The 7,863-nt window shown below is 44.5% G+C and overlaps 1 long non-coding RNA gene across 3 annotated transcripts in view; it reads right to left on the reverse strand.

Moving 5' to 3' along the window:
• Positions 1-4,999: 4,999 nt before the first annotated feature.
• The window catches only part of LOC115290846, a 9,244-nt gene continuing 6,380 nt past the window's right edge, over positions 5,000-7,863 (reverse strand). For 2 of the 3 annotated variants that reach the window (XR_003908254.1, XR_003908253.1), the window contains exons 3-4: positions 5,466-5,619; positions 5,000-5,290 (exon numbers count right to left, since the gene is read on the reverse strand). This is a non-coding gene — a long non-coding RNA (uncharacterized LOC115290846). The remainder of the gene's footprint in view (positions 5,291-5,465; positions 5,620-7,863) is intronic. The other variant, XR_003908255.1, reaches the window with a different exon arrangement.

Genomic DNA, 7,863 nt, shown 5'->3' on the forward strand with positions numbered 1-7,863 from the left:
GCTGCTGTCCGATTTCAATTTCATGGTGCCACTCTGACCCAGTGTCTCCTTTTCTGCAACAAGAGGTAATAGTATGCACCACCCAGGGTTGTATAAACATTTAAGGAGCTAATAAAAAGTCCCAATATACTGACTGATCTAATAAATGTTAGTTTTCCTCCCGTTTTCAACAAATTACTCTTCGCGCGAAGCAGGAAGAGATGTGACACAAGAAAAATGCTCTGAGAGCAGAGAATGGAGGTGCAATTATTGACAGCTGGGGAGCTCTGAACAAAAGTTCAGGGCAGGGATGGCGTTTGACCATGGCTTTGAAGATGGATGGATTTAGATATGTAGAAACAGGGATAAGGAGTTCCAGACAGGGAACAACATGGACAAAGCCCAGGGGCAGGTGAATGCTGCAGTGGTAGATAATGTTGGGAGATTAATCAGGGGTCATGTCATTTAGGACTCGGATGCTAGACTAAGGTGAAGCCTCAGTTATAATCAAGGGTATGTGAGCTGGAAGGTGAGATTGCTCAAAACTGTTTTTTATAAATATAAATCTTAAAGCTGGGTTTCTTTTCTTTTTTAAATTTTATTTGAGAGAGAGAGAGAATGGAGGGGGACGGGCAGAGACAGAGAGAGGCAGACAGACAGACAGAATCCCAAGCAGGCTCTGTGCTGTCAGTGGGGAGCCTGACATGGGACTCCATCCCATGAACCATGAGACCGTGACCTGAGCTGAAATCAAGAGTCAGATGCCCAACTAACTGAGCCACCCTGGTGCCCCTGGATTTCTTTCCAACTGAAGAGGAACTCTTACCAATTCCAAAGGCCAGAGGCTGTGACAATAGGTAATGATGGTCTCAACTGTGGTAGCTGGGAGCCTCAATAAGCAGGATGCAGTGTCAAGAGTGTAGAGGAATTCTGTCTATGGCATTTGTAGCCTCAGTGACTGCAAGGATGGTAGTCCCTTTAACAGAAACAGGAAAAATGAAGACAGTGGAGAAGATGTGGATGTCAAGTTGGTGGAGTCTATTCTGGATGTTTCTGGGAGGAGAGAAACTTCAGGCAGCTGGGATACTGAACTGGAGCACAGAAGAGAGGGCTCAGGTACAAAGACCTGCTTGGGAGTCACCAACATCAAGGTTGATGGAGATAATGAAAGGAAGAGAGAGATGGAGAGTTGATGGAGAGCTCTGGGGATGTGGACAATGTGGAGACAGAGGAAGAAGAGGTGAGAGAGGAGGAAGGCATATTGGAGAGATAGAAGGGCAGGAAGGTGCAGCCTTACAGAAGCCCATGAAAAGAGACTTCCTAATTCAAAAAGATATATGTACCCCCATGTTTATTTCAGCATTACTTACAATAACCAAGATATGGAAGCAGCCCAAATATCCACTGGTAGATAGATGGATAAAGAAGATGTGGTATGCATATACAATGGAATATTACACAGCCATTAAAAGGATGAGATCTTGCCATTTGCAACAACATGGATGGACCTAGAGGGTATTATGCTAAGTGAGATAAATCAGACATACAAAGAGAAATACCAAAACAAAACAAATGAAAAACAAAACCCAGAAACTTACCTACAGATACAGAGAATAAATTGATGGTTGCCAGAGAGGAGGGGGTAGGGAGATTGGCAAAATGGGTAAAGGGGGTTGGGCGGCACAGGCTTCCAGTTATGGAGTCACAGGGATGAAAAGCACAGCACAGGGAATATAGTCTATGATATCATGATAGCGCTGCATGCCGACAGATAGTAGCTACACTTGTGGTGGACACAACTTAATGCACAGAGTTGTAGCACCACTATGTTGGACACCTGAAATGAATGTAGCATTGTGTGTCAACCATACTTCAATTTTTTTAATGCCAAAAAAAAAAAAAAAAAGGAAAAGAAGAGAGAAGAGGTCCTGGTAGAAGGGGAGGTCACTAGTGACCAGTGGTGCAAAGGCTAAAGAAAACAAGGAACGAGAGTGTCAGTTTGCAATTCAAAACCCATTGATGGCATCTCTTTTATACCCTTACTCATTTTTGTTGATGGATTCTTTTCTTTTGCTTTTGGATTAAACATGGATAGCTTTTGTAGTAACAACAACAAAAATTCCAATGGATCTTGAAGAGGTAAAACCCAGATTGTAAAGGCCAAGAGAGACTACAGCGCTAGGAGACACAAGCAATGACTGTGGATTCCTCCTTGAGAAGTTCTACAACAAATAGAAGGAGAAAGCTAGCTTAAGTTAAGGACAGAGCCAAGGGAAGGCTGCCCCCATGCCCCAGAACACGCCTACCTCTGGGAGAGCTGGTTTAAATTTTCAGAGATTATGTGACCTTGTTCAACTGGCTTGAAATACTCCCACAATGGATGTGTTTACACTGCAGACACTGGCAAATGCTACCCATCAGCCACCTTCCCTCACACCCAGCTGGTTGTGAAACACATCACCTCTGTTAAGATGGGGAAGGCAAGCATGTTTTTAGGCAGGGAGATTGAAAAGTGGGTTACGGTAGAGGGATAGGAGTTGGGGGGAAGGGAGAGGAAGCAGATCCAAGTTTAGGGAGGTCCAGGTGTCACCGTACCAGGAGAGGGTATGGAGGGAGGCAGGATCGTGACGACAGGATGTTGGAAGCATCACTACACGGACTCAGAGGAAAGAGTCCCTGACCTGTCTGCCTCCACTGAGCTGATAAACATCCCGTCCATAGCTCAGCAACTGAAGGAGATTAGGTCAAACGACAACCACAACGACAACCCCAAAACATCTCCTTAAGGAAGAAATAATTTTAACTGAGGTTGGGAAGCCACGCCTTTGTGAGGATGTTTGTGTTGTTGTGCTTAATTCTTTAGAAGTGTCATCACTGCCACTGTTGAGACGTGTGATGGTAAGCCTTGTGTTTTATTAGGTCCCTCAATCCCCTTACCCATGAGGGCAGCTCAGTCGTCCCAGACTGAAACTGGGAAAGAAAGCACATTATTTATGAATTTGGGTAAACATGCCCTCCCCCCCCCCAAACACAACACACTCTGTGTCTCCTAACTCAGGAAAAAGTGAGCAATGCAGCTGAACACAGCCACCATCCCTGGAATTTGAGGCTGACATGGGAAACTTAGCTCTGTAGGGGACCGTAACCCTAAAATCAGAGCTGAAGTTTCTTTTCTCAAATAAGATGTTTGAGATTTGCTCCTGTGATATATTCCTGACCTTTCAGAATTATTATTTAATTTAAAAGGAGTTACAACAAAAGTACATTTTATCCTAAACATATTTAACCTTCATTATAGGTTTAATTAAAGTTCTGGGTAGGTATACACACACAAGGGACATTCAAGGAAGGGTGGAAGAGAGAGGCAGGAGGAGGGAAGGACAGAGAAGAGCATGCTTGGCCAGCGCTTGGGTCCCGGAACCAGGTGTGGTTTAAGCATTCTGTCATGACCAACTGTCACGTCTCCCAGGACCCCTGCACTGGCTGTGGAAAACAAGGGAATTTCACAACATTTCAGGGCTGATTGTGGGAGAGAGCTCCCAGCTGCTTCCTTGCTGAAGATGACAGTCCCACAGGCTCCCTTGCAAATGTCAGAAATGTCAGATCTACTCCCAAATACCTTAGGAAAGACATTGTCAGGGCAGCTGAGGACACTTGATTCTGTTCCCTTGTATCAATAGTGTCTTTGACTAACGCACTTGGCTTGTGGCGGCTGAGACTTCCAGTGGGGAGTTCTTTGCAACTCTATATGATACATCATCTGGCCCATAAATAAAAACCTGCTTTTCTTTCCTTTGAGGATAAACAGTGCTGTGAATGGACTGGAGAGTGGTGGGGTGGGGGTTGGGAGGGTTGCGCAGTTCTCAAAGAAAGACAGAGCTCAAGATCTTGGACTCAAAGTTCAGGGAAGGGTCACCCTCTTTGACTGAAGGTTTAAAATAAGGAGACTTTCACTATCATAGCTCAGTGTGAATTAACTTGGAAATGTGACATGCTGTGAAAAGAAGTTAAAATGACATGGCAAAGACAGGCATAATAGTCATAACAGAATCTAAAAAATGTGAGGTGGGTAATGAGAATTTCTCAGTATGTCCCTGGCACTGTCTCCAGGAAGGAGGTTGGGGGGGGGGGGGGGGGTAACATGGTGTCTGGTCTGCTTGGCATTCTTACCGTGAGCTAATAATTTGGCATTCTGGTTTCTAAAGTGGTGTGAATCTGTTCATCAGGATTTGAATAGATCTAGGGTGTAAGAGAATTTCTGAATCTATTTTTTAAAAAAACAGCAACGGTTTTGGTATCCATGGTCTCATTTGAATTTTCAAACATTATTTACCCCTTGACCTTCACATTGCCACTACCCTCATCACCTCCATGTCACAAATAATAAGATTGAGGCTTTAAGGGGTTAAGTAACTTGCCCAAGGACAGCAGCTAGTAGTTAACAAGTGGGAGACCTGGAATTTGAGTCTAGGTTTTCAAAATCCATGCAATTTAATCAATTCCTGAGACCCTAAGGCTCGGGAGAGCTGGGTGTAAAGACGCAGAATAGAAAGAGACCGAAAGCCCTGGGAGCCATGAGCCAGGAACTGTGGACAAAGACCAAATACCTAGGAGAAACCTATTTTAGTCATCTGAATGACCAAATATGCATTTCTTATAAATAACAATATGGCAGCAAGCAATTCTATTGTGACATGATTATTGCTTTGAGTGGGAACTAGCTGCAGGGGCCCCTAAGGACGCCTGGAAGAGCCAGAAAGAACTTGCAAAATGAGTTGGAGTAGCCAGGCAGACGTGGGGAAGCTTCCTTCCAAGAAAAGAGAAGAGCATCTGCAGGGAGATGGAAAGAGCTAGACACGTCTGAGGAAGGAACAGTAGTCTGAGATGTCTGAAGGGCAAGCCCGGGGGCAGCGGTGGGGGACAATCTGGAGCAGGGGATGGGACAAGCGTGAAGGCCACTAAAATGAGCGATGTGGGGCTAACTCTTGCACACACGATGCACATACAACGGATACACAAGATGTTTATACAATGTGTCTCTTCTGTGAGTCTTTCCAGCTCTGACATTCTAGGATTGCACAAGGAACACATGAGCTCCACTCTCTATTCCCATCCAGTTAAATATCTATTGAGGGGCCTTGAGGCATAATCTTCATCCTTTACCATAAGCAACTATTTCCAGCAAGTTGTAAATGTCCTAGCATCTCTGTAATTCGCTGGGGCAAGAGTCTCTTCCCAGCATGATTCCCAGAGTGTCTCCTGTTCTTCCTTCTTCAGGACAGCAGCAAAACTCCAATCACATGTGTTAACCCTAAAAACAGAAGTTATTTTACCAATAAAAGATGGGTTCATCTGGGGATGAAAGAGAATTATAATCTGGGACAAACAAGCTGTGGTGAAACTGTAGGCAAGTTCGGAGAATGAAGGAGACACGCCCCCCCTTTTTTGTTAAGGAGAAAGTGGGTAATTTAGGAATCTTGTCATACATGAAAAGTCCATTGGAGTAAACTTGAAGTTCCAAGAGTGGTGGCTTTTCACTGGCTGGTGTGTTGCCTGGTGATGAGGAAATCTCTCTTCCTTTTGCTAGAATAGTATGGTGGTATCCACATGCAAGGTCAAGTTTGGCTCCCTCTGTTTGGTCTGCAATAGACTACAAGTAGGTCACGAGCACCTTTTCTTGCAGAAAACTCCAACCTCCATTGTAGTGAGGCTCCCATTACTAATTTTCACATATACTGTTTGGGTCTAAGTCACCTGAAGGTCTCCACAGTTAGTTGCCCACAACTTTGAGGCCAACAAACCCAGCCCATGCCTCTCATCCCTGCCATCCTGTCACCAGCCCAGCAGTGAGGCCCTAAGTGTTCTCTTCTGCCCAGACAATGCAGTGCTGCCTTTACCCTGATTTCCCAGCAGCTACTCCCTCCTAACCCATGCCCTGCTATCATCCAAATCAGTTGTACCTTCATTTCCAACCTCTTCCACTTCCTAGCATTCCAAGAAACCCGGCTGAACTCCAAGAATATCCCTACCCTCTCTCTGAAGTGAACACTCCACTTTCTTTCATTTTAGAGCCTTCAGTGGGCAGCAGCCCCCTAGTTCTCTACTGCTTCTTTCAGACCACAACTCTGCTACTCTTAGGTACAAGCCTTGAAGTCCAGCCCACCATACATAAGTTTCTGGCTTCATACTCCCTTCTCTCACTCATTGAGGACTTTGATGTCTCACTCATGATACTTCTTTCTCCCACATCATCCTGGGAACTTTAACATTCATGGAGAGACTTACACAACACCATAGCCTGGACACCAATGACCTTCCCTCTCCTTCACTTCAGGTTTCTATAGCTTGGGTGTTGGCATCACTCAAAACTATCTTCCCTCTGAAACCCTACCCCTGAGTACCTTACTCTTGACTCTCATCTGCTACCATCTCTGCTCCAACAGTTTGTCTGTTTGCTGTGCTCACCAAGATCCCCTACACCTCTGATGTCTCTGTTTTTCTCCCATCAGTTTTACCACCACATCGCCACTTTTTCTCCTTCCATCCTGGAGTTCACCACTTTCTTCATTCTGTTAATTAGTCGGGAAGCATCCTCGCCACCTTGCCTTTCTTTGTATCCTTCTTGTTACATCCATATCTTAGGTCAATCCAACAACCTGTTTTCCTAGTTGCCACACACAGGCAGCTCAGTGTTGATGCAGGAAATCATAACCACTAGAGACAGATGACACTGTGGACAATACCCTTGCAAGTTTACAGATTCATTCCCTTTCCAATGCCTTGCAGTGGCCTTTCCAACTTTCACTTCTTTCCTCCAACCTATTGAGAAATGAATCTTCAACCATAAACTCCCTCAGCTTCCTCCAAAATTATCTCTATTTGGACTTTCCCTCTATGTCCTTTCTGCATTCCCAGAGGACAGGTTGCTTTCTTCCTATTTCAGTCTTTGTTGTCTCCTTCATGGCTAAGACCTTTCATCACTGGGCCACTCTTCTATATGTTCAACTTCTATTCATCTGGCTTTTCCTCAACAACGTATTAAATTTGACAAATCCCTTTAATTTTTTTAGTTTTTTAACATTTATTTATTTTTGAGAGACAGAGAGACAGAGCATAAGTGGGGGAGGGGCAGAGAGAGAGAGAGGGAGACACAGAATCTGAAGCAGGCTTCAGGCTCTGAGCTGGCAGCACAGAGCCTGATGCGGGGCTCAAATTCATGGACCACGAGATCGTGACCTGAGCTGAAGTCGGAGGCCTAACCAACTGAGCCCCCCAGGTGCCCCATAATATTTTTAAACCAGGTACTTTGATCCTACAGCTCTCCCTAGCTACCGGCCCCTTTCTCTGTTTTCCATTTCAGACCCAAACTGCCTGCTCACTGTCTCCATGTCCTTGCATCTCATTCATTGCTTGGCCTTCCACAATCAGGCCCTGCTCTCACAACTTCATAGCAACTACCTTTGTCTATAACACCAACAATCTCCTATTCAGCAATTCTAAGGGACTCTTTCCTGTCTTCATTATGACCGACTTAGAAGTGGCATTTGATGGCACTGACCATCTCTTTCTCTAAAGATCATTTGTTCCTTTGCTTCTCTGTACTACATTCTCCTGGCCCACCTCCACCTCTTTGTTATTTCTTAGCTTCCATTAAGGCTTCCTGTTCTCTGATCATCCTCTCCATAACTACAAGCCCTCCTCCCACTTCTGTGTGATCACCCTCATTTACTCTTTGACTTCAGCTGTCATCTGTGTATGCATTACTTTGTTGTTTTTTTTCCCCCAGTTCTTTTTTTTTTTACTTTATAAAGTTCCATATTTTTTTAACATATGCAATTATTTTCCATCATTTACAATACAGTAGTTACAATGACACTCCAAACA

This window comes from Suricata suricatta, chromosome 4, assembly GCF_006229205.1.
Source record: "Suricata suricatta isolate VVHF042 chromosome 4, meerkat_22Aug2017_6uvM2_HiC, whole genome shotgun sequence".
Lineage (NCBI taxonomy): Eukaryota > Metazoa > Chordata > Mammalia > Carnivora > Herpestidae > Suricata > Suricata suricatta.